This window comes from Sus scrofa, chromosome 6 (genome assembly GCF_000003025.6).
Source record: "Sus scrofa isolate TJ Tabasco breed Duroc chromosome 6, Sscrofa11.1, whole genome shotgun sequence".
Taxonomy (NCBI): domain Eukaryota; kingdom Metazoa; phylum Chordata; class Mammalia; order Artiodactyla; family Suidae; genus Sus; species Sus scrofa.
The window spans coordinates 69,891,649-69,915,528 of NC_010448.4; the positions used below are offsets into that span (position 1 = coordinate 69,891,649).

A 23,880-nucleotide genomic window follows, 5' to 3' on the forward strand; every position below is an offset into this window, starting at 1 on the left:
GCTTCTAGAGTTCAGCAAAGTGCCGAACATGTCATGGGCGTGAGGTCCCGCACCGTGGTGCCTGCATCCCATGTGTGAGGTCTGGGCGCGCCCGCTGCCTCTGATCAAGTCACTCGCCTCAGTTTCCTCACCAGCGCATCAGGGGACCAGAGATGCGGATGCGAATGCTTCTGCTGCCCTGAAGGCAGCAGTGAGCAGATGAAGGAGACAATAGACATGTCACTGACTTGTCGGCCAGAAAGATCGAGGCAGCACGATTCAGTGGGCAGAGGAACCAAAGAAGGTGAAGAAACTGGCCCGTGGGAGCTCCCGTGGTGGCTCAGCGATAACAGACCCAACTGGTACCCATGAGGATGTGAGTTCCATCCCTGGCCTCGTTCAGCGGGTTAAGGATCTGGTGTTGCTGTGAGCTGTGGTGTAGGTCACAGATGAGGCTCAGATCTGGCATTGCAGTGGCTGTGGTATAGGCCAGCAGCTGCAGCTCCAATTCAACCCTTCATCTGGGAACTTCCATATGCTGCAGGTTGGGCTGTAAAAACAAAACAAAACAAAAAGAAACTGGCCCAGGAGGAAACCAGGTAAATGTTCGCTCAGCTCAGACCAGAGGCCAGAAGCGTGTCAGCTGTTTGCCCCGTATTCCCAGAACACCCCCTTCGCCTGGTCCCGCTCCCATCCCTCGCTCCCTGGGCGGATACAAATGCTCTCCAGCTAGCTCATCCATCTGCTCCTCTTTGCTCAGCTCTCCTGGAGCCTGTGTTCAGGGGCCAGAGTCCCATCCACCACCCTGAAATCCTGGGCCACAAACGCACTCGGCGTTTCCAAACATGTGAAAGAGACAGGAGATAAAACATCTGAGCAGGGGGTGGGAGGCAGCCACTCCCAACAGAGCAGCTTCTAAGACTTTGATCTCCTAAAATGTTCGCTGTATGGAGCCGCAGAGCAAGTCCAGGGCGCCTGGAATGCCATCATTCTCCGAAACAGGCTCTCTGCCCAGAAATCGGCCTGATTATCAGCCTATCACTTCCCTTGCGTAACCTCCCATCGTTACTCCTCCTCGGTCCTCCCAGACCCTCCCAGCTTCTCCTTCCATCGGGGACCATCTGCCAGATGGGGGCTGCGTCTCCCCTAAATCTGTGCGACGGCCAAGCTGTCGTTTCGTCTTGGCTCCTGAGCCCTCCAGCCTCTTCATCACTTTTATTGCCTTTTCTCCTCCCAACTCCCCCCGGAGTGGCGGGTGGACTCGAGATGTGAAGACCTCGCAGAAAATTCTCCTGATAAGAAACATCCTCTTATCGGCAAGGGCGCTTCTTTTCGTGCAAGGGCTTCTCATCGCCCTGATTGCAGACATGATTTTGGCCGGATGGAGCATATTTGCAATACTCACAGCATCACATGCTCCACTGTGCACGGGATTTCTCCCCTCCCTGGATCCTCTTTTTCAAGCTGGAAGAGGAAACGGCTTTATGTTAGGATCTGCTTCTGCCTGAAGCATATTCAACCTGAGGAGCAAAGCCTTGGGGCACAGCGGGTAACCCTGGAGCCCCGGGCCCGTCCTGACCACCTTTGTGGGTCATGCCCGCACCCAGGGCAAAGGTCTCTGAAGCATCTTCCATGCGGCAGGTGCTGCTGGAGGGCTTGGCCATATCATCTTATTCCCTCAGAAAAAAAAAAAAAAAAAAAAAGCATCCTAGGAGTGGATGTAAGGAGTGGACCCCGGGGTTGGACAGGTTAAGTAGTAACCAAGTTTGGCCATACAATCAAGAAGTAGTGGAATTCCCGTCTTGGTTCAGAGGTAACAAACCCTACTAGTATCCAGCTCAATCCCTGGTCCCGCTCAGTGGGTTCGGGATCCAGCGTTGCCGTGAGCTGTGGTGGAGGTCGCAGATGCAGCGTAGGTCACAGATGCAGCTCAGGTCTGGTGTGGCTGTGGCTGTGGCGTAGGTCAGCAGCTAAAGCTCGGATTGGACCCCTAGCCTGGAAACTTCCATATGCCATGGGCGGGGGGAGGGGGCTAAAAAGACAACAAAAAAAAAAAAAAGAGGAAGAAGCAACAGGATTAGAGTACCCTAGAGGCTCAGTGGGTTAGGGATCTGGCATTGTCACCACCTCAGGTCACTGCTGTGGTGCCGGTTTGATCCCTGGCCTGGGGACTTCCACATGCCGTGAGTGTAGAAGTAGCAAAAAAAAGTAGCGGCAAGACTGGGCTTTGACCCAAGGTCTTACTTGTCTGTGGAACCTGTAATCCCTTGATGCTCATGACTGATCAGCCCAGGACACAACGAGGCTGGTACTTGTGGGAAAGATGGACTCATGCTCTCAACACTCCCACCTCCGATGGTAAACAGCTGATGTACTCTGGCCTCTGGTCCAAGCTGAGCAAATTATACATCAATGACTGCATTCATTTATCTATTTCCCGAGGACCTGCCTCACACCATTGGTTCTTGAGACGAGAATGAAGGAGAACTCCAGATTCTGGCCACAGAACTTCCCTGTACTTGGCAGCTGATGTCTGGGTCTCCCAGGCAGGATTTTACTTCTACCCCTTCAGTAGTAAACCCATCAAACGAAACCCTGTACACAAGTGTTCATAGCAGCACCACTCACATGAGAAGGAAGGAGCCCACCTGTCCGTAGACAAATCACTGGATGAGAGTGTGACACAGCCACACAATGGAATATTACTCAGCCATAAAAAGGAATGGCATTCCGGCTGATGCCACAGCACAGGTGAACCATGAAAACGTTATGCTCAGTGAAAGAAACCAGACACAAAGGGCCACAGATTCTGTGATTCCATTTATGTATAGTGTCCAGAATAGGTAAATCCAGAGAAGCAGAAAGCAGACCAGTGATTTCCAGGGTCTGGAGGGAAGAAGGAACCAGAAGCAGTTGCTTAATGCGTATGGGATTTTGTTTTGGGGTGATGATAAAGTATGGCACTCAACGATGGTTGTGGCTGCACCCCATGGTCAGTGCATATGAGGCCATCGAATTATGCACTTTAAAATGATTAAAATAGGGGAGTTCCCATTGTGACACAGCAGAAACGAATCCAACTAGAATCCCTGAGAACTCGGGTTCGATCCCTGGCCTCCCTCAGTGAGTTAAGGATCCGACGTTGCTGTGAGCTGTGGTGTAAGTTGCAAATGCAGCTCAGATCTGGTGTTGCTGTGGCTGTGGTGTAGGCTGGCAGCTGCAGACCTCTAGCCCGGGAACCTCCATATGTCCAGGGTGTGCCCCCCCCAAAAAAAAACAAAACAGGATAAGGGAGGCGTGAGTGGGGATGACGGCAAAACAAACAAGACTGGCCAGAGCCGACCACGGCAAATGCTGGCTGATAGGGACATGGAGACGTATGATAATATTCTGTCTACTTTTGTATATGCTCAACATTTTCCATAATAAAAAATGAAAATGGGTTGTGTTACGTTTTTGCAGACATTTTTGAAACCAGAGAAGAGCAATCATCCAGAGCATGACCACCTGGAGACCCCCCCGCCGTCCCCCATGGTGTCCCCTCCATCCCCTTCCTCCTCTCTTCCACAGGCCCATGCAAATCGGGCTTTAAATTCGGTGTTGCAGGCATTGCTGGTGGCCCAGCAGTTAAGGTCCAGCCTTGTCGCTGCTGAGGCATGGGTTCAATCCCTGGTCCGGGAACTTTTGCATACCTTGAACGTGCCCCCCCCCAAAAAAAACACCAACTATAACAACAACCACTGCGCTGGCTAATTTTGGAAGCTTAGCTTATCATCAGTGGTACCTGACTTTGGCCGTCAGAACCACTTAGTCTCATCTCCAAGAACAGGGTAACTAAGTAACCAACATGCTGGGTTCAAAGTGATACTCATAAGTGCTCTGGCGGCAAGAAAAACAGAGCAAGCAAAGGATTTAGGAAGTGCTTGGGGTCGGAGGATGGATGGGCTGCCTTTTTAAGTCTCGTGGCCAGGGTGGGCCCCACGGAGAAGGTGGCTTTGGATAGAACTCAAGGCAAAAGTGCAGACCGAGGGTTTATCGGGGGGAGGGTATTCCCAGCAGAGAGGGGGCAGCCTAAGCGAACAGCCCAAGGCCACCACGAAGCACCACGAGAAGGGAGGGCTCAGGGAGCAGGGGCAAGGCCATGAAGCCACAGAGATCGGAGGTCATGCTTGTTTTCTGACGTTGCTCTAGCAGGTCTTCACAAACTTAGTGGCTTAAAAGAGGAGGAATCTATTCTCCTAGCGTGTCCTGGAGGCCAGGAGTTCAAAACAAGTCTTTTGGTGCTAAAATGAAGGTGTTGGGGAGTTCCCATCATGGCTCAGTGGTCATGAAACCGACTAGCATCTGTGAGGACGCAGGTTCGAACCCTGGCCTCACTCAGTGGGTTAAGGATCCAGCATTGCCGTGACCTGTGGTGTAGGTCGCAGGCACGGCTCGGATCCCTCATTGCTGCGGCTGCGGTGTAGGCCGGCAGCTGCAGCTCCAACTCATCCCCTAGCCTGGGAGCATCCATATGCCTTGGGTGTGGTTCTAAAAAGACTAAATTAATTAATTAGTTAATTAAAAGTATGGGGAGGAATGGTTCCCGGTGGAGGCTCCAGAGGCCACTCATCTGCCTCGGTCCGAGGCCCCTCCACTTCTGCCTCTGGGGTCACAGCACCTTCTCCTCTGGGGCCAAACCTCCTTCTGGCTCTCCTCTTCTTTTTCTTTTGGATTAGAAAAATTTTTGACTTTTTGTTTTAATAATTTTTTTTTTTTTTTTTTTTTTTTGGCCACCCCATGGCATGTGGAGTTTCTGGGCCAGGGATCAGAACTGAGCTGCTGCTGCAGCAACACCAGATCCTTTAACACGCTGCGCCGGGCCGGGGATCAAACCTGCATCCAGCTGCTGCAGAGACACCGCTGATCCCATTGTACCACAGCAGGACCTCCTGAAATAAATGTTTATTGGAGTACAGTTGACTTAGAAAGTTGTGTTATGGCTCCCTCTTAAAAGGACACTTGAAACTGCATCTAGTTATATCCCAGACAACACAGGATGTCTCCTTGTCCCGAGACCCTTAACTTGATCACATCTGCAAAAGGCCCTTTTACCATGTAAGGTGACATACTTGCCAGTCCCAGGGTTAGAACGTGGCCTTTTTTTTTTTTTTTTTTTTTTTTGCTTTTTAGGGCCGCACTCGAGGCATATGGAGGTTCCCAGGCTAGGGGTCAAATTGGAGCTGTAGCTGCTGCCCTACACCACAGCCACAGCAACGCGGGATCCGAGCCGTATCTGCGATGACCTACACCACAGCCACGGCAACACCGGATCCTTAACCCACTGAGCAAGGCCAGGGTTCGAACCCGCATCCTCATGGATCCTAGTTGGGTTCGTTAACCACTGAGCCATAATGGGAACTCCTAGACGAATGGTTTCAATTCTCTTGGCTAGAAACCTAGTCGTGGAACGGCCAGATCACGTGGTGACTCCACGTTTAACGTTTTGAGGAACTGCCAGCTCATTTTCCAAAGGGGCTGCACCACTGTCTAATCTAATTAATCCCCCGACCTTGGGTGAGGGTGGATGGGGCCTTTTTGAACTCTTACTGCTCATCACCCACCCTGCTCTAATTCCTTGTGTGTGTCCTGGTGGGTAGGAACAAGAGAATCCCAATTTCTTTAGACGCTAACTTTGGAGCAGCCAGTTTCATCGCACAGTCTAGAGAAGACCACGGCGACATCCAGCTTCCATGTTCTGAATCAAGCTCACGGAGGGGAAGGCAGGAGGCCCCGGGGCTCCTCTAAATGCTGCTCTCTCTTCCAGAGGTCGAGAGAAAGAAGCCGCCTCACTCACTGAAACCACAGGAAATGTCCAGCACAGAGAAATCTACAGACAGAAAGGACATAGGTGGTGACTTAGGGCTGGGGACAGGGGAACAGAAGAGAGTTGGGGGTAGCTAAGTGGTACACAGTTTCCTTTTGAGTTGATTAAAAAAAAAAACTAGGAGTTCCCTTTTGACATAGCAGGTTAAGGATCTGACGTTCTCACTGTTGTGGCACAGGTTCAATCCCTGGCCCGGGAACATCTACATGCCCCTCCCCCCCCAAAAAAAATTCTCAAGTAAGGAACATTGAGGGCAGTGACAGTGGGGACACAGTTTTGAGGGCACTAGACTGCTGTGTCCCCCTTTGCCTGGCAGGGCAATAAAGCTACTCTTTCCTACTTCACCCCCTAAAAAAGGAGGTGACAGTTTCATACATCTGTAAATATACTAAAAAGGATAGCCTGGGTGAACTGCATGCTAGGTAAATTTTATCCCCCCCCAAAAAAAATGTTAAAAAAAAAAAAACCAACAAGGGAGACCAGAGAAACTCTGGGACAGAAGTCAGGGAAATAAAATTCTCGGAAGAAAACAGCAGGAAAGCCCAAGTTTCATCGACAAGTTTTCAGCGACATTTCTGCCATCTCGGCCCTCACTTGCCTGGACCTCAGGCACATCTCTTAGGTTTGTACCCAATCTCTCCCCCACAGAGGAATCTGAAATCTCAGCAAGTCTAGGATGCAGTGGGAAAAAGCTGGAGGACCAGGCAGAGCCCCATCCAGTGGGCGGCTCTGGGTCCATTAATGTGGTCTCGGCTGCCCCCTGGTGGACACGGGGGACTGAGCCTCAGAAAGGGGCAACCAGAGGGAGCTGGGGGCTGGACCAGTCTCAACAGCCGGGCACACACTTCCCAGCCCACAGGGGTGCCTCTCAGTGACCGACCCAAAGAAAGTCAACCCTAGCCCCCGGGTGATCCTTTTTTTTGAAAAAAAAAGAAAAAGAAAAAAAGAAAAAAACCACAGTTCCCATTGTGACTCATCAGGTTAAGAATCAGACTCATATCCATGAGGATGAGGGTTCAATCCCTGGCCTTGCTCAGGGTCTAAAAAGAAAAAAAAGAATTTTTTTTCTTCATCATAATTATTGTGTCCTATTATCAACAGCCTCCTCAAAGCATTGCTTTCTTTTTCTAACAGATTGCATGAACCGGATCCACTGAGACTAGTTGTGCTGACATTTAAATTTCTCTTTATCTATAGGTTCTCCGTTCTCTTGCAACTTATTTGTTGAAGAAACCCCAAACATAGACACACAGGGGTCGCCACGGTTTCCACTCTGCTCTCCCCACCGGTGGGGGGTCTGCATCCATTCAGCTTCCAGTCAGCAGTTTCCTCCAGAACCCACTCACGCTCAGGATGGCCTTGGATGGCCTTGGATGGCCTTGGATGGCCACCTGTACTGAGATACTGATGGCCAGGTGGATGGAGGCTCCAGAACTCCCCCCACAGAGGGCTCAGGGGTGGCGCTGTAGCTGGACTGGGGCTGAGGGCATATGGACATGAAAGATGCCACCAGCTATTTGAGCACAGCACCAGAAAAATCATTCAGAAAGATGTGATTAATAAAAATACTTCATCCTTACAAACAGCTCACCTCATAGGGTTTTTTAAATGGAATCTAGAATTTCCCCCTAATGACCAATCAATTACTTCACCGGGACAGTATCACTTTCTCTTAATTTCTTCCTTCCATGAATTAAACAGAAGTCCCATCAACTTGGGAATTTAAAACCCATACTTTGGAGTTCCCGTCATGGCGCAGTGGTTAACGAATCCAACTAGGAACCATGAGGTTGCGGGTTCAGTTCCTGCCCTTGCTCAGTGGGTTAACGATCCGGCGTTGCCGTGAGCTGTGGTGTAGGTTGCAGACACGGCTCGGATCCCACGTTGCTGTGGCTCTGGCGTAGGCTGGCAGCTACAGCTCCGATTTGACCTCTAGCCTGGGAACCTCCATATGCCGTGGGAGCGGCCCAAGAAATGGCAAAAAGACCAAAAAAATAAAAAATAAAACCCATACTTTGCCAATTTTTTTATCCTTATTTGTCACTGCTGGAAGAGATGGGAGGGAATAGATCCCCTCCAAGTGCTGGCCCACAGCCTCCCTCAAGAACCAGGTGAGGGAGTGCCCACTGTTGCACAGTGGGTTAAGGATCCAGAGGTGCTGTAGGTCACAGCTGTGGCTTGGATTTAGTCCCTGTCCCGGGAACTTCCATATGCCATGAGTATGGCCATTAACAAATAAATTAATTTCTAAAACTTTTTTTTTAATTAGGAGTTCCCATCGTGCTCAGTGGTTAACAAATCTGACTAGGAACCATGAGGTTGCGGGTTCGATCCCTGGCCTTGCTCAGTGGGTTAACGATCCGGCATTGCGGTGAACTGTGGTGTAGGTCGCAGATGTGGCTCGGATCCCACATTGCTATGGCTGTGGCATAGGCCAGTGGCTACAGCTCCGATTAGACCCCTAGCCTGGGAACCTCCATATGCCACAGGGGTAGCCCTAGAAAAAGACAAAAAACAAACAAACATCTTTTTAAATTAAAAGCGAGGTGGCAGAGCCCTTTGCATGGACTTCTTGCCCCTGGATGGAAGGCGCCAAGAGAGGACCTCGCAGTTTGGCTTAGTGGACTGGGCTTTGGGGTAGGGGGGCTTCCACCTCTGGGGATGTGCACTGAGAGAGACTGGATGCAGGTGGATGGATGGACGCAGATGGGGGAGAAGGGCTAGGGGTATCCATCCCGGATACGGGTGTTGTACGTGAGACGAAGGGTTTAGAGCACATTCCTGCCACCGCCCACCCCCCAACCCCACCAATCCTATCCTGGGGCTGGCGAGCCCAGGACCCAGGAGAGAGGAAGCTGGGAGAAAACTCAGCACGGCCACTTTGGGGGACACTTGATCAGTAAATCGAAGCGCCCACTGCAGCAGGGGCCAGAGCGGCCCTAGCCCAGGAACCCGGCCAGAGCGGCCGCTCCCCATGAGTCCACCAGGGGGCGCAGAGGTCCCACCAGGACCTCGGGGAACTGACACATGTTTTTGGCGAGTGAATAATTTGTGAAAATACTATTTTAAACTAGTTTTAGGCTCGGCGGTAACAAACTCACTAGTATCCATGAGGACTAGGGTTTGATCCCTGGTCCCGCTCAGTGGGCTAAGGATCTGGCGTTGCCAAGGGCTGCAGTGTAGCTCACAGATGCACCTCAAATCTGGTGTTGCTGTGGCTGTGGCTTAGGCCAGTAGCTGCAGCCTCCATTTCACCCCTATCCTGGAAACTTCTATATGCCATGGATGCAGCCCTTAAAAATAAATAAAAAGTGTTTTTATTATTAAAACTTTTTAATTATTATTATTAAAAGACAACTTTTTTTCTTTTTATGGCCACACCTGCAGCATATGGAAATTCCCAGGCTAGGGGCGAATCGGAGCTGCAGGTGCCGGCCTACACCACAGCCACAGCCACACAAAGCCCGGCCACATCTGCAACTGCAGCTTGCAGCAACGCCAGATCCTTAACCCATTGAGAGACGCTGGGGTTCAAACCCACATTCTCATGGATACTAGCTGGATTCTTAACCTGCTGAGCCATAACGGGAACTCCAAGACCATTATTTTTAGAACAGGTTTAGGTTCACAACAAAATTAAGCAGAATGTTCCGCAATTTCTTTCACTCCCTCTCCCTCACACTCTCGGCCTCTCACTATCAGCATCTCCCACCAAAGTGGTACCTTTACTACAATCAGTGACCCTAAGATGAAACATCATCACCCAAAGTTCATACGTCACTTTGGGGTTCATTCTTTTTTTTTTTTTTTTTTTTGTCTTTTTGTCTTTTTGCCGTTTCTTGGGCTGCTCCTGCGGCATATGGAGGTTCCCAGGCTAGGGGTCTCATTGGAGCTGCAGCTGCTGGCCTACGCCAGAGACACAGCAACGTGAGATCCAAGCCGCATCTGCGACCTACACCACAGCTCACGGCAATGCTGGATCCTTAATCCACTGAGCAAGGGCAGCGATCGAACCCGCAACCTCATCGTTCCTTGTCAGATTCGTTAACCACTGCGCCACCACGGGAACTCCTGGGGTTCATTCTTGGTGCAGCACATTTGATGGGTTTTGACAAATGTAGAATGATAAACACCATCGTAGTATCACACAGAGCAGTTTCAGTGCCTAAAAGTGCCCGGTCCTCCTAGTAACCCCTCTCCCCTCCCCATCTCCTGGCAACCACTGATCTGTTTACCATCTCCGTGGTTTTACCTTTTCCAGAATGTCATAGATGTATTTGGAGTCATAAAGTATATAGCCTTTCCAGACTGGCTTCTGTACTTAGCAACATTGTTTTACGTTTCCCCTATCTTTTCATGGCTTGATAACTCATTTCTCTCTAACCTTGACTAGCACCCTCCTGTCTGAAGGTTCTCCAGTTCATGTATCCACTCACCTACTGAAGGACATCTTGGTTGCTTTCAAGTTTGGGGCAACTATGAATAAAGCTATTCTAAACATCCGTGTGCAGGGTTTTGTGTGGATGTAAGTTTTCAGTTCATTTGGGGATGTACTAAGGACGGCAATTACTGGATTATGCTGGTAAGAGGATGTTTAGTTTCATAAGACACTGCCAAAGTGGCTCCCAAAGTGGCTGCCCCATTTTGCATCCCCTCCAGCCCTGAATGAGGCTCCCGCTGCTCCGTATCCTCACCAGTATTTGGTGTTCTCAGACATCTGGATTTTAGCTGTTCTGATAGGTGTATGCTGATATCTCATTGTTGTTTTGTTGTTGTTGTTGTTTGGGGTTGTCTTGTTGCTGTTGTTTTGTTTTCTTTTGGTTTTGAACATTCCAGCAGCATGTGGAAGTTCCCGGGGCCAGGGATCAAACCCTTGCCTCCACAGTGATCCAAGCCACTGCAGTCAGATCCTTATACCACTGTGCCACAGCAGGAACGCCTCCACACAAACTTTAGAATCAGCTCACTGACAGCCATAAAATAACACTGGCACTTTAATTGGCATCATGTGGAATCTGTCGATCAACTTAAGAAGAGCTGACATCTTGATAATATTGTCTTCCTGCCATAAACATGGAAATTGCTCCAAGTTGATATCTTTCATCAGGGTCTTGTAGTTTTCCTCATGTAGATCTGGGTTTGATTTACACAGAAGTATTTCCTTGAGGGGGCTGCTAATATAAATATTAATGTATTTTTTAAATTTCCGTTCGAGCTGTTTATTGCTGGTATTCAGGAAAGCAATTGACTTACATATTAACTTTTTATCCTGAAACCATGCTAAAATTGCTTATTAGTTCCAGGATTTTTTTGTTGATCCCTTCAGATTTTCTACATAGACAACCATGTCATCTGTGAGTAAAGACAGTTTCGTTCTTCCTTGCTCCCAACCCATATACATTTTATTTCCTTTTCTTATCTTATTGCATTGGCCAGGATTTCCAGCACCATGTTGAAAAGGCGTGGTGAGCAGGAACATCCTTGCCTTGTTCCTGATCTTAGCAGGAAAGCTTCAAGCTTCTCATTATTAAATATGATGTCAGCTGTAGGTTTTTGCAGATTTTTTTTAACCAAATTGAGTAGGTTCCCCCTTATCCAGTTTGATGAGAGTTTTAATCATGAATGCATGTTGGATTTTATCAAATGCTTTTTCTGCATTTATTGATAGGATCATATCAATGTGATTTCTCTTCTTTGCATTGATGTGATGGATTACATTTGTTGACATTTGAATGTTGAACTAACCTTACCTACCTGGAATAAACCCCACTTAGTCATGGTGATGAGTGAATAATTTTATGCACTAACCTTGTGACAGGTTACAAGTCCCATAGGCTGCCATACCCCCCCACCCCAACAAAATTGACCCAGCAAGTTGTGATGTTCTTCCTGACTCATGCCTCTAATTGGGAGACGCTCAGTGGGACTGCTATCATTTTAAACCAAGTAGATATGGCCAGAAGCCTACAATCCCAACAATTTCCCCAGCTCTTCTCTGCTATTTTGGGGCTCTTCCCATTTGAACTGGAGACCACCCCACCTAGGCAGGTCTGGATCACCCTTCTGTTGACTCTACATCCCTACCTGGTGAAACACAGATGCCAGGGCAGAGCCCCTAGGCCCACACAATGTCTGCAGCTGATCTTTTCAGACTTGCTTCCTCTTACTTTCCCATTCTAATCCCCAGCCCCTTAAACTCTGCTGCAACAGACAATAAATCTCTAGGTAGTGCATTCATCCTATACATATTTACCAAGATCCCCTTTATGCCAGGCCCAAAGCCTGGTTCTGAAATACAAGCCAAACTAGACCCAGGCCCTGCTCTCAGGAGCCTGCAGTGCAGTGGGAAAGAGATGTCAGTAAAAAAAAACCAACACTGTAACATGGGGGGTGGGGTTTCTGTGCCAGAATACGGGTGACACGGGAGTCTTTGGAAGTTCCAGAGTCTTCAGCCTCTCTATTGCTTCTCTTCTACACATCTTTTTAAATGTTCTTCCTGGATTCTTGGCACAGCGAACTCCTATTCATCCTGCAAAATCCAGCTCATATTTTCTCTTTCTCTAAGCCTTTCTTGGTTGTCCTTTATGCCCAGGCAGACTTAACTTTGCCTTCATCTTTCCTTTTGTACCACTTGATGGATGTTCCAAGGCTCACTTTTGGCTCATACTATGTTGGATGTTCCTGACCCCAAGTACCACTCCCTAAAAGAGTGTAGTGCAGGTCCCTATGTGGCCACGATGTCCACCAGGCAGCCTGGGCTTCTTCTTTCAGCTCCAACTGCATCCCCTTAACCCTCTTTCTGGTGCCAGTCTGAAAACTTTCTCCCAGCCCCCTCCTTTCTACTGCAAACTTTTTTTTTTTTTTTTTTTTTGGTCTTTTTGCCTTTTCTAGGGCCACTCCCATGCATATGGAGGTTCCCAGGCTAGGGGTCTAATCGGAGCTGTAGCCTCTGGCCTAGACCACAGCCACAGCAATGCAGAATCAGAGCCACATCTTCAACCTGCACCACAGCTCACGGCAATACCAGATCCTTAACCCATTGAGCAAGGGCAGGGATCAAACCCACAACCTCATGGTTCCTGGTCGGATTCGTTAATCACTGAGCCACGATGGGAAATCCCCTGCAAACACTTTAATCTCTAGCTTTCTACCAGGACTGGCCGATCATCATTTAAAGGATCCTTGAAAGCAGATAGTGGTGCTGGGGCATGAGAGTCCTGGACACGGGGCCACCCTGAAAGGTTGGGCAGGATATGCCCCTGACACATCAGAGGGAGAACCATTCACATCCCGGACATGCCACAAATGGGTACGGTCAGTGCACCAGTTTCCTGACAATCAAGGGTCTTGAGGAAGGGATGCCTTTGACTGATTGTCATGGGACAGTGGCCCTGGGCCTGAGATAGCAGAAGCTGGAGGGTGCCAGCTGCCTTGGGTACTGACTGAGCAACACCGAGGACATTGAGCCCAGCAGTGTCAAGGGAAGGGGTGGGAAAGCAGAGCGGGGCCCCAGATGCGGCCGCAGCCCTATGGTTCCTTCTGTACTGTTCTTTCTATTCCTGGCAGTGACCGTGGCACAGGTGCTGTGGCTGTGGGTGTGGCGAGCCCTGGGCTCAGCCCCAGCTGTGCCTGACCTTGGACCAGTCACCTCATTTCTCAGCCTCCACATCTGTGGGTTTAGGGGAGCAAGGCTACCCACCCCAGGGGCCTTTGGCAGAGCAGAAATTCAACTTTGTGGGTAAATCGCTTAGCCCCAAAAAACCTGGATACCAACAATCATCAAAGACTAATACAGCCATGGGAAGGAGGCCCAGCAGGAGTCCCCGGGCCCTGGGGCTTTCAGGAGCCCACAAAAATGGCTCAATTACTTTACAAAAATCAGAAGAAAATAGAGACTATGTTAATAATAAATATATACCAGCAAATCCAGCCAGAATTATGTTTTTATCTTTATACCAACACGGTTATAAAACACATATTTTACCTTTGCCAGTGGTGACAACCTTCCCATGAGAGCATGCCTCTCTCGGAGTTCCCACTGTGGCACTACGGAATCCTCGGCATCTTAGGAGCACTAGGACGTAGGTTTGATCCCCGGCCCAGCACTGTGGGTTAAGAATCCAGCATTGCCACAGCTGTGGCTTAGGTCCTGACTGCTTGGATCGGATCCCTGGCCCAGGAACTCAGGGCAGCCAAAAAAAAAAAAAAATAGAGAGATAAAAAAAATCACATGACTCTCACAAAGGATCTCCTTCAACGCTCTCCAGAGAAAAGGAAACACAAAAGCAGCACCCGGTACAGAGCCCCAATTCCTATTTCCTGGGTGTGAAATGCCCAGAATGCTATAAAATCAAATGCCGTCTATATACAGCTGCCCCTGCAGCATATGGAGGGTCCCAGGCTAAGCGTCTGATCGGAGCTACAGCTGCCAGCCTACACCACAGTCACAGCAACGCGGGATCCGAGCCGCATCTCCGATCTACACCACAGCTCATGGCAGCACCAGATCCTTAACCCGCTGAGCAAGGCCAGGGATCGAACCCATGTCCTTGTGGAGACTAGCTGGATTCTTTTTTTATTTTATTTTTTTCGTCTATTTGCCATTTCTTGGGCCGCTCCCGTGGCATATGGAGATGGAGATTCCCAGGCTAGGGGTCGAATCAGAGCCGTAGCCACCGGCCTATGCCAGAGCCACAGCAACTTGGGATCCGAGCCGCATCTGCAACCTACACCACAGCTCATGGCAACGCCAGATGCTTAACCCACTAAGCAAGGCCAGGGACTGAACCCACAACCTCATGGTTCCTAGTCGGATTCATTAACCGCTGAGCCACGACGGGAACTCCCTCAAGCAGCATCTTAGCCTTGCACCAACAGTTTCGTGTGTTGTGCTCGCCTGTCCTCTGCCAGCACACAGGAGGAAAAGCAAGGTGAACAGAAGGATGGTCCTTCGGGGGAAGCAGCACTGAAATGCCCTGAATCAAGATGAATGGGAAAGGATCCCAATACACACATTTTGGTTACAAAGAATAAATAAACAAACAAATAAATAAATAATTTTGGGGGGCTGCTCCTGCAGCATGCAAACGTTCCCAGACTGAGGAGGGAACTTGTGCCCCAGCAGTGACCTGAGCCACCATAGTGACAATGTCAGATCCTTAACCGGCTCAGTCACAAGGAAACTCTTATAAGATACCATTTTTAGGGAGTTCCCGTCGTGGCACAGTGGTTAATGATTCCGACTAGGAACCATGAGGTTGCGGGTTTGATCCCCGCCCTTGCTCAGTGGGTTAACGATCCGGCGTTGCCGTGAGCTGTGGTGTAGGTCGCAGACGCGGATCGGATCCTGCGTTGCTGTGGCTCTGGCGTAGGCCGGGGGCTATGGCTCCAATTCGACCCCTAACCTGGGAACGTCCATATGACACGGGAGCGGCCCAAGAAAAGGCAAAAAGACAAAAAAAAAAAAGATACCATTTTTAATATTTTTTCTAATGAAGGAAGGGACCCAGGAACGCAGAAGTTCCCAGGGCCCGTGGAAGCCACCATGCAGCCCCGAGCCCGGCAGTGTCTGTGCTGGACGCCCTTTCTCCAGGGACATGGGTCCACTTTTCAAAAAACAACGAAGCTCTGACATATCCGTCTCTGCAAAGGACACAACTGAGGACAAGTTCTAAGCAGACGCCCTTGGAGGGGGCCCCCCCACCCCCACAGGCCGACTGTGGGTGCCCCCCCGGGGGGTAGTGGAAGAGGAACCACACCTGCGTACCTTCTTAAACTGGACAGTGGGTGTCGAGCAAGTATTGACCCGGGGATTTGATTCTGGGCTTCCCAGGCAATGTTCAGATTCAGGTTCTCGCTGGGAAAAGAAAAAAAGAACTTGGCAACCGAGATGCAAACAAATCCGTCTGATTCAGGAGTGCCAGCGACAGCCAGTGCTTATAAATAACGGTGCTGTGCTGGCCCCAGCCCCAGAGGAGCCAGTGCGGACAGCCCGTCCCACCTGGGCCTCTGTTGTCACCCGGCAGAGGAGGAGGGAGCGATGGGAGGTGGCTCGGGGGACTTTCATGGGTGCACGTGCTCTGGCCGGACAGGTGGACGGGCTCCCAGGAGGCCAGCGTGGGAAAGGTCACGGGGCTAATGTTACTCTCCTTGAACGTGTGTCCTATGGAGCCCTTGGTCCCAAGCTTGTTTACTTTATTAGGAAATGTTTTTTGGATTTGGGTTTTGGCGGGTTTTTTCTTTTTTTTAATGAAAGGATCGTTGATATGAAATGTTTTTTAACCACCCATGTGGTGTTCCCATTGGGGCTCGGTAGGTGAAGAATCTGACTAATATCCATGAGGATGTGGGTTCGATCCCTGACCTCGCTCAGTGGGTTAAGGATCCAGGGTTGCTATGGCTATGGTGGAGGCTGGCAGCTGCAGCTCTGATTTGACCCCTACCCTGGGAACCTCCACATGCCACAGGTGCCTACGAAGAAAAAAGTCAATAAATAAAACAAAAAGATCACCAATGCTGTTTTCTTCTGGGCCCAAAGGATGAGAGAGGAGGGGTGCACCTAGGCCACCTCCCAAGCGTCATCAGTCCTTAGAAGCTGTGGCCGTGGCTGTGTGTGGCGACAAGCAGTCCCTACCTTCAGAGGGTCTCAGTGAACCCACTTGCCCCTGTTCACTGTCTCAACCCTGTTCCTTCTCACAGGCCCTACCCGTGCCCTGCCAAGCTGTCCACATCCTGCCATCACTCCTGCTTCCAGGCATCAACATGAAGCCACTGGCCGAACTGCATGTCACCATCCAGGTGAGACTCAGCATCTCCCTGTTCCAGAAGAAGAGGCTCTCAGGGACCCCTGACATCCCGTGCCCAGCCTGCCTAAGCATCCTTCTCCTGACTAGAGTCCTTAGGGATCCTTAGGGATTGGCAAGGGCAGGAAGAGTTGCCAAGAGAGAGAACCTTCTGGGCGGGGCAGTAGGAGACCCCCGGGACCACTTCCAGACCTGGCCACTGAGGTTTGGGTTTAACCCTTTGAGGCCCCCTCCCCCCAACCCCTCCCTCTAGGCCCTCAGGTCCCTGCCATGCTGGCTGGGGCACTGAATGGAAGCTCTCGGGACAGGCCAGATCAGGCCAGAGGCAATAGGAGTTAGGGCCCCAGTGCTTGAGTATTAGGTGGCCAAGGGCAGGAGCTGGGGGCGCTGACCTCACGCCAGGTCCCTGCTGGCCACGACCGGCATAGCCTCCCATTGCATCTCCCTCCCACGTGGGTGAAATGGGGAAACCATGTCCACTGCGCAGGTTATTCCAAGGATTGGACGGGGTAACTATTAATGCTTAGCTTGCATAGCCTCTGCCACATGGTAAACGCTGCTTTTCTTTGTTTGACCACGCCCATGGCAAGCAGAAGTTCCTGGGCCAGAGATTGAACCCTTATCACAGCAGTGACAATACCAGATCCTTAACCTGCTAGGCCATCAGGGAATTCTGCCCCCCCCCCGGCCCCCGCGCCTTTATTGGGCTGCAGCGAGCAACAGCTTGATGTGGAATCTCATTTCTCAGACCCAGGACTGAACTTGGGCCGCAGCGGCAAAAGCACCAAACCCTAACCACTAGACCACCAGGGAACTCCCCATGTTGTTGCTTTATTTATTGATTTATATATTTATTTATTTATTTATTTGCCTTTTTAGGGCCATAGACAAGGCATATGGAGGTTCCCAGGCTAGGGGTTGAATCGGAGCTACAGCTGCTGGCCTACACCACAGCCACGCCAGTTCCCAGCCAACTCTACAACATACACCACTGCTCACAGCAATGCCGGACCCTTAACCCACTGAGCGAGGCCAGGGATTGAACCCATGTCCTCTAGTCAGTTTCATTATTGCCGAGCCATGATGGGAACTCCTGGATTTATTTTAAAATATTTTACAGGAGTTCTCTGGGGGCACAGCAGGTTAAAAGTCCAGCACTGTCACTGAAGCATCTTGGGTTGTTGCTCTGGGGCGGGTTTGATCCTTGGCTTGGGAACTTCCACATGCCGCTGAGCAAAAAAAATAAAATAAAATAAAATATAAAACAACAACAACAAAAAAGGAGTTCCCGTCGTGGCGCAGTGTTTGGCAAATCTGACTAGGAACCATGAGGTTGCGGGTTCGATCCCTGGCCTTGCTCAGTGGGTTAAGGGTCCGGCATTGCTGTGAGCAGTGGTGTATGTTGTAGAGTTGGCTGGGAACTGGCGTGGCTGTGGTGTAGGCCGGCAGCTACAGCTCCTATTCAACCCCTAGCCTGGGAACCTCCATGTGCCACAGGAGCGGCCCAAGAAATGGCAAAAAGACAAAAAAACAAAAATAAAAAATAAATATACATATATTTATATAAAACAAAAGAAAATAACATAAAAAGGAAAGAAAAGAAAACCCCTCCTAGCTCTAGAGACCAGAAGCCCGAAGTCAGGGTGTCGGCAGGACCTTGGGGCCTCTAGCAGTTTCCGGTGGCTCCAGGCCCTCCTCCGCCTGGGGCAGCCTCTGCCCAGTCTCTGCCTCCGCTTCTCACGCCTTCTCCTCTGTGTATCTTCTCTTCCTCTATCTTTTAGGAGAACACCCATCGGTCATCAGATGTAGGGCCAGCGACAAAAAATCCAAGAGCTCACATAGAGATAGAGCCTCGATTTCATCTGCAAAGACCCCTTTTCCAGATAAGTCACATCCACAGGTTCTGGGCAGACTCTTTTGGGGAAGGGCCACCATTCAAGCCACCAGAGGCCTAAGGGAAGGTAAAGCGGTGGTGGACGGGACAAACTGACCTGTCCAGATATGCCCCATCGCCGGGCGAGAAGTTCCAGGCAAGGCCCAAGGTGTGCAGGCAGAGCTGGAGCTGGAGGGAGAATGCACATTTCGTAATTGCTCTGAAAATCCACCTCCCCCTCCCCGCCCCCGCCGTGTCCCCTGTGACAGGTCACTCTCATTGAGGAGGGATGCGTATGACTCTGGGTGTGTGACACTCCTGCTCAGATTAGCTTCTGGAACCTACTTCTTTGGCTACTTTGCTGCTATTTCTAAACTCCGGGGCTGTAATCACATCCACGTTGGATCTGGCATCAGAAAGTGTCCCCTCCGAGGCAGTGTCCTGCCAACGGGGCTAAAGTTCTGTGGCTTGCAAAACTGTCCCAGGTTCCAAGCCCAGGGAGTCTCAGAGTAGAGAGCGGGGAAGGCCCAAAGCTGAAACAATTGTGACTTTTCTTTGTGCGTGACCTGCTCAACCGCTGAGCCCTCACAGGTGAGCGTGGCCAGCCCCTGTGAAAAGTAGCTCTAGGCACCTTTGAATAAGCCTCTTGGCTGGTCCTGAGTCATCCTGAAACCCAGTGTCATCGCTATTAACCCTGTAACTCTGAATCGACCTGAAAGTCACAGTGACTCTTACTCATCTCAATGGTTATTGCCTTAAAACAATCAGTAAGGGTATTCTTTTGTTTTTGTTTTTGTTTTTGTTTTTGTAATAGTGTTATCAAGCTATAATTCATGGAGTTCCCATCGTGGCTCAGTGGTTAACGAATCCGACTAGGAACCATGAGGTTGCGGGTTCGATCCCTGGCCTTGCTCAGTGGGTTAAGGATCCGGCGTTGCCGTTGAGCTGTGGTGTGGGTCGCAGACTCGGCTCGGATCCTGCGTTGCTGTGGCTCTGGCCTAGGCTGGCAGCTACAGCTCTGATTAGACCCCTAGCCTGGGAACCTCCATATGTCTCGGGAGTGGCCCTAGAAAAAGGCAAAAAGACAAAAAAAAGAAAAAGAAAAAGAAATTGGTTGGGATGGAAATCCTGTGAAATCAGATTGTTATGATCATTATACAAATATAGACGTGATAAATTTATTTGAGTAAAAAAATAAATAAATAAACAAAAAACAAAAAAAAGCTATAATTCACATACCATACCATTCACCCATCTATTTCTTTTTTTTTCCTTTTTCTTTTTAGGGCCACACCTGTGGCATATGGACATTCCCAGGCTAGGGGTTAAATTGGAGCTACAGCCACCGGCCTACACCACAGCCACAGCAATGCCGGATCCCTAACCCATTGAGCGAGGCCAGGGATGGAACCCACATCCTCATGGATCCTAGTCGGGTTCATTAACCGCTGAGCCACGAAGGGAGCTCCCACAATTCACCCATCTAAGGTGTACAACCCATGGAGTTCCCCCTCCCATCAGGGGACATTACGATGGCTGCCGGCCATGTTTTAGGATCTGGTCAGGGGAAGGTGAATTGGGTTTGTTGGAGCATATTTACAGGCTTGTAATCAAGTCTGTGACTGTTAAGCTATTGCAGAAAAGGCTCCCAGGAAGTTCCCTGGTGGCTCGGAGGTTTAAGGACCAATGTTGTGACTGCTGTGGCGTGGGTTCCTTCCCTGGCCTGGACACTTCTGCATGCTGTGGGCAGGGCAAAAAAAAAGAAAGAAAGAAAGAAAGAAAGGCTTCCAGAAACATCTCCACCGCTCACTACAGCTCACCTTACATGGTGACAGCGATTCAGAGTCAGAGCGCCTGCAGCCAGAGGTAGAAAAAAGGACCTTAGGAGGCTGCCTGCGGGGCAGCTGATTAATTTTTTAACTTTTTTCTTCTGGATTGATTTTTGTTCCTCTTGTTCCCCACTTTGTGGTGACTCTTTTCCTTTTTTTTTTTTTGCTCTTTTTTAGGGCCGCACCCTTGGCATATGGAAGTTCCCAGGCTAAGGGTTGAATCAGAGCTGCAGCCACCAGCCTATGCCACAGCCACAGCAACACCAGATTCTTAATCCACTGAGCGAGGCCAGGGATCGAACCCACAACCCCATGGTTCCTAGTCGGATTCGTTTCCACGGCACCACAAAGGGAGCTCCTTGTTCTCCACCTTGGGGTGGTTTCTTCTTGTTTCATGGCAGGCAGCAGAGCGCGAGGTTGGCTCAGGGCCTGCTGTGCCGGAGGCACCTGCCGGAACATCTCAGTGGGAGGACCCCACGTTCCAAACCGGGGGGGGCGGGGAAGTGTCCACGTGGACATTTCTTAAGGCCGGGAGGGAATGAGTCATGAGGGAGTGGCACCGCAGAGCGAGAAGGACAGGCTCAGGCTTCCAGCCCCAGGAGGTGGCCACAGAGGGGACGCAGGGCCCTCTGGGTTTGGCACCAAGGAAGCCATTGGAGACCTTGGCAGGAGCGGTGTCAGTGGCGAGGTGAGAAGTCAGGCTGAGGGCAGATAAATGGTTTGGCTGAGAAAGGAAGACGACAGGTGATGCCACAGTGGGAGGTAACCAAGGCAATCGGAGAGAAGGGTTTTCAACGATGCTGGTGGGCAGGCGCCACGGCCAACGTCAAGCTCAGTTAAGACACAGAAGATGGAAAAGGAAGACAGATCCCTGGACACTGAGGGGCTGGAAGGAGGGCTGAGTTGGCGAAGCACAGGGGGTTTGGAGGGGAAGTGAAAGTGGGCTGTAATGGTGCTGAGATGGTGGGTGTGTGACACTGTACCTCGTCAGCCTCTTGGGGCTTTAGAGCACAGAGGGAAACTTAGCGGGGACAAATTAAAAAAAAAAAAAAATTAGGATGTTAGCGACCCCAGCGTGGAATCCCCACTGTGTTAGAGAAGCAGTTTGAAACCGCCCTGAAGGAGGTGGGCGAGAAAAGGGGCTGAAGTCGGCACAATATTGAAAATCAACTATACTTTAACTTTAAAAAATAAAGCTTTGGGGAGTTCCCGTCGTGGCGCAGTGGTTAACGAATCTTTGGACTGGGAACATGAGGTTGCAGGTTCGATCCCTGGCCTCGCTCAGTGGGTTAAGGATCCGGCGCTGCCATGAGCGGTGGTGTAGGTCGCAGACGAGGCTCGGATCCCACGTTGCTGTGGCTCTGGTGTAGGCTGGAGGCTACAGCTCTGATTGGACCCCTAGTCTGGGAACCTCCATATACTGCAGGTACGGCCCTAAAAAGACAAAAAAAAATTTTTTTTTTAATTAAAAATAAAGCTTTGGGAATGAATGGTAACCATGACTTTAGACAAAGTCTTTAGACAAAAGGGGCTATGGCGTTCCCACTGTGGCGAAGTGGGTTAATGATCCAGCTTGCCTCTGTGGCTTTGCCGGGTTCGATCCCCACCTGGGGCAGTGGCTTTAGGATCTGATGTTGCCACAGCTGTGACGTAGGTCAGAGGTGAGGCTAGGATTCAATCCCTGGCTGGGGAACTTCCATACACAGCAGATGTAGCCGAAAAAGAAAGGAAAGGCGGTGTGGGGGGGGTGGCAGGGATTGCGTGCAGCACTCTGCTCTTGTTGGTAAAGTTGTCTCTCCCCGAGCCCAGGCTAAGAATCCTGAACCACCTGGATAAATAAAAGAGTACAGAGATGATGGGGGGTGAGAGCCAGTTACAGATAAGACAGGGGCAGTGGGGGAGGAGGCTAGGACAAACCACATGACACTGGGTCAGCGTTGGGAGATGACGCTAGGAACTCGTGTTTAGTTAGCTTACAGAAATGTCAGTGGGTAAATATAGACATCATGGTTATGGGTCTAGCCAGGGGTTATTTATGTTTACACATGCCCTTGGCCCTTGAGAGGCTAGAAGCAACGACACCCAAGTGGCCAGAAACACACACAGCTGGGCTCCTAAGCCCATGCTCCTCTGTAACAGACACCAGGGCTCCTTGGAGAAGGGGCTGAGTCTGGCCTGGGGGAGGAGCCTGGAGCATCTCCTACAGCCGGAAAGTTAAGAAAGTGCTCCCTGACACAAAGTGACAGCACTAAGGCAAAGGGACACAGAGCCAACTGAAGGAGCTCCCCAGGGCAAACGTAGGAACAATTTGAACAAAAACAATCGTATTTCCTAACAACTCAAAGTGGGAAACAAATATCCATGAGTCCATTGTGATACAAATAAATTGAAGACGGCAGTCAAAGGGAAAGAGAAATCTCCCTTATGCGCGACTTCTAAATAATTGATATAGATTTTGTGGTTTTTTTGTTGTTTTTTTTTTTTTTTTTTTGTCTTTTTGCCATTTCTTGGGCCACTCCCGCGGCATATGGAGGTTCCTAGGCTAGGGGTCTAATTGGAGCCATAGGCACAGGCCTATGCCAGAGCCACAGCAACGTGGGATCTGAGCCGCATCTGCAACCTACACCACAACTCACGGCCACGCCAGATCGTTAACCCACTGAGCAAAGGCAGGGATCGAACCCGCAACCTCATTGTTCCTAGTCGGATTCGTTAACCACTGCGCCACGACGGGAACTCCTTCTGTAGTCGCTGGGTGCAGCCCCTGCTTCCTGGGCGGGAGTCATGCTTCACCTCTTAGAGGGATCAAAATCTATATCAGGAGTTCCCATCATGGCTCTGTGGTAACGACGAACCCAGCTAGTATCCGTGAGGATGCAGATTCGATCCCTGGCCTCGATCAGTGGGTTAAGGATCCGGCATTGCCGTGAGGTGTGGTGTAAGTCACAGAGGTGGCTTGGATCTCGCGTTCCTGTGGCTGTGGTGCAGGCCGGTGGCTATAGTTTTGGTTTGACCCATAGCCTGGGAACCTCCATGTGCCACATGTTTGGCCCTGAAAAAAAAGATAAGAAAAGAAAAAAGTTGAACTGTCTGTGGCTCGGGAGTGGCAGGCAGGGAAGGAGCAGACTGAGGGTCAGCCTATCCTTGTGAGCCCACGTGGAGCAGCCACCTGGAGGATACAGGCGCTTGGAGTCAGGCCCAGGTGGGCTCCAGGCTTCCAGCTTCATCTAGAGGAGGGCAGATCAGCAGGGACCAGTGAAGCCAACAGTTCTGAGAGTCCTGCCCCAATGTCTCTTTTCTTTTTCTTTTCTTTTTAGTGCTGCACCTGCCACATATGGAAGTCCTCAGACTAGGAGTTGAATCAGAGCTGTAGCTACTGGCCTATACCACAGCCATAGCAACACAGGATGAGAGCTTCGTCTGCCATCTACACCACAGCTCATGGCAACGCCAGATCCTTAACCCACTGAGCGGGGCCAGGGATCGAACCGGCATCTTCATGGACACTGGTCCAGTTCCTAACCCACTGAG

The 23,880-nt window shown here is 50.3% G+C and overlaps 1 long non-coding RNA gene across 1 annotated transcript; it reads right to left on the reverse strand.

Annotated features, from left to right (window-relative positions):
- LOC110261093 lies at positions 485-19,354 on the reverse strand. The gene is made up of 3 exons (XR_002344885.1): positions 18,639-19,354; positions 15,612-15,701; positions 485-1,443 (listed from the first exon to the last, which is right to left on the reverse strand). It is a non-coding gene; the product is annotated as an uncharacterized LOC110261093 (long non-coding RNA).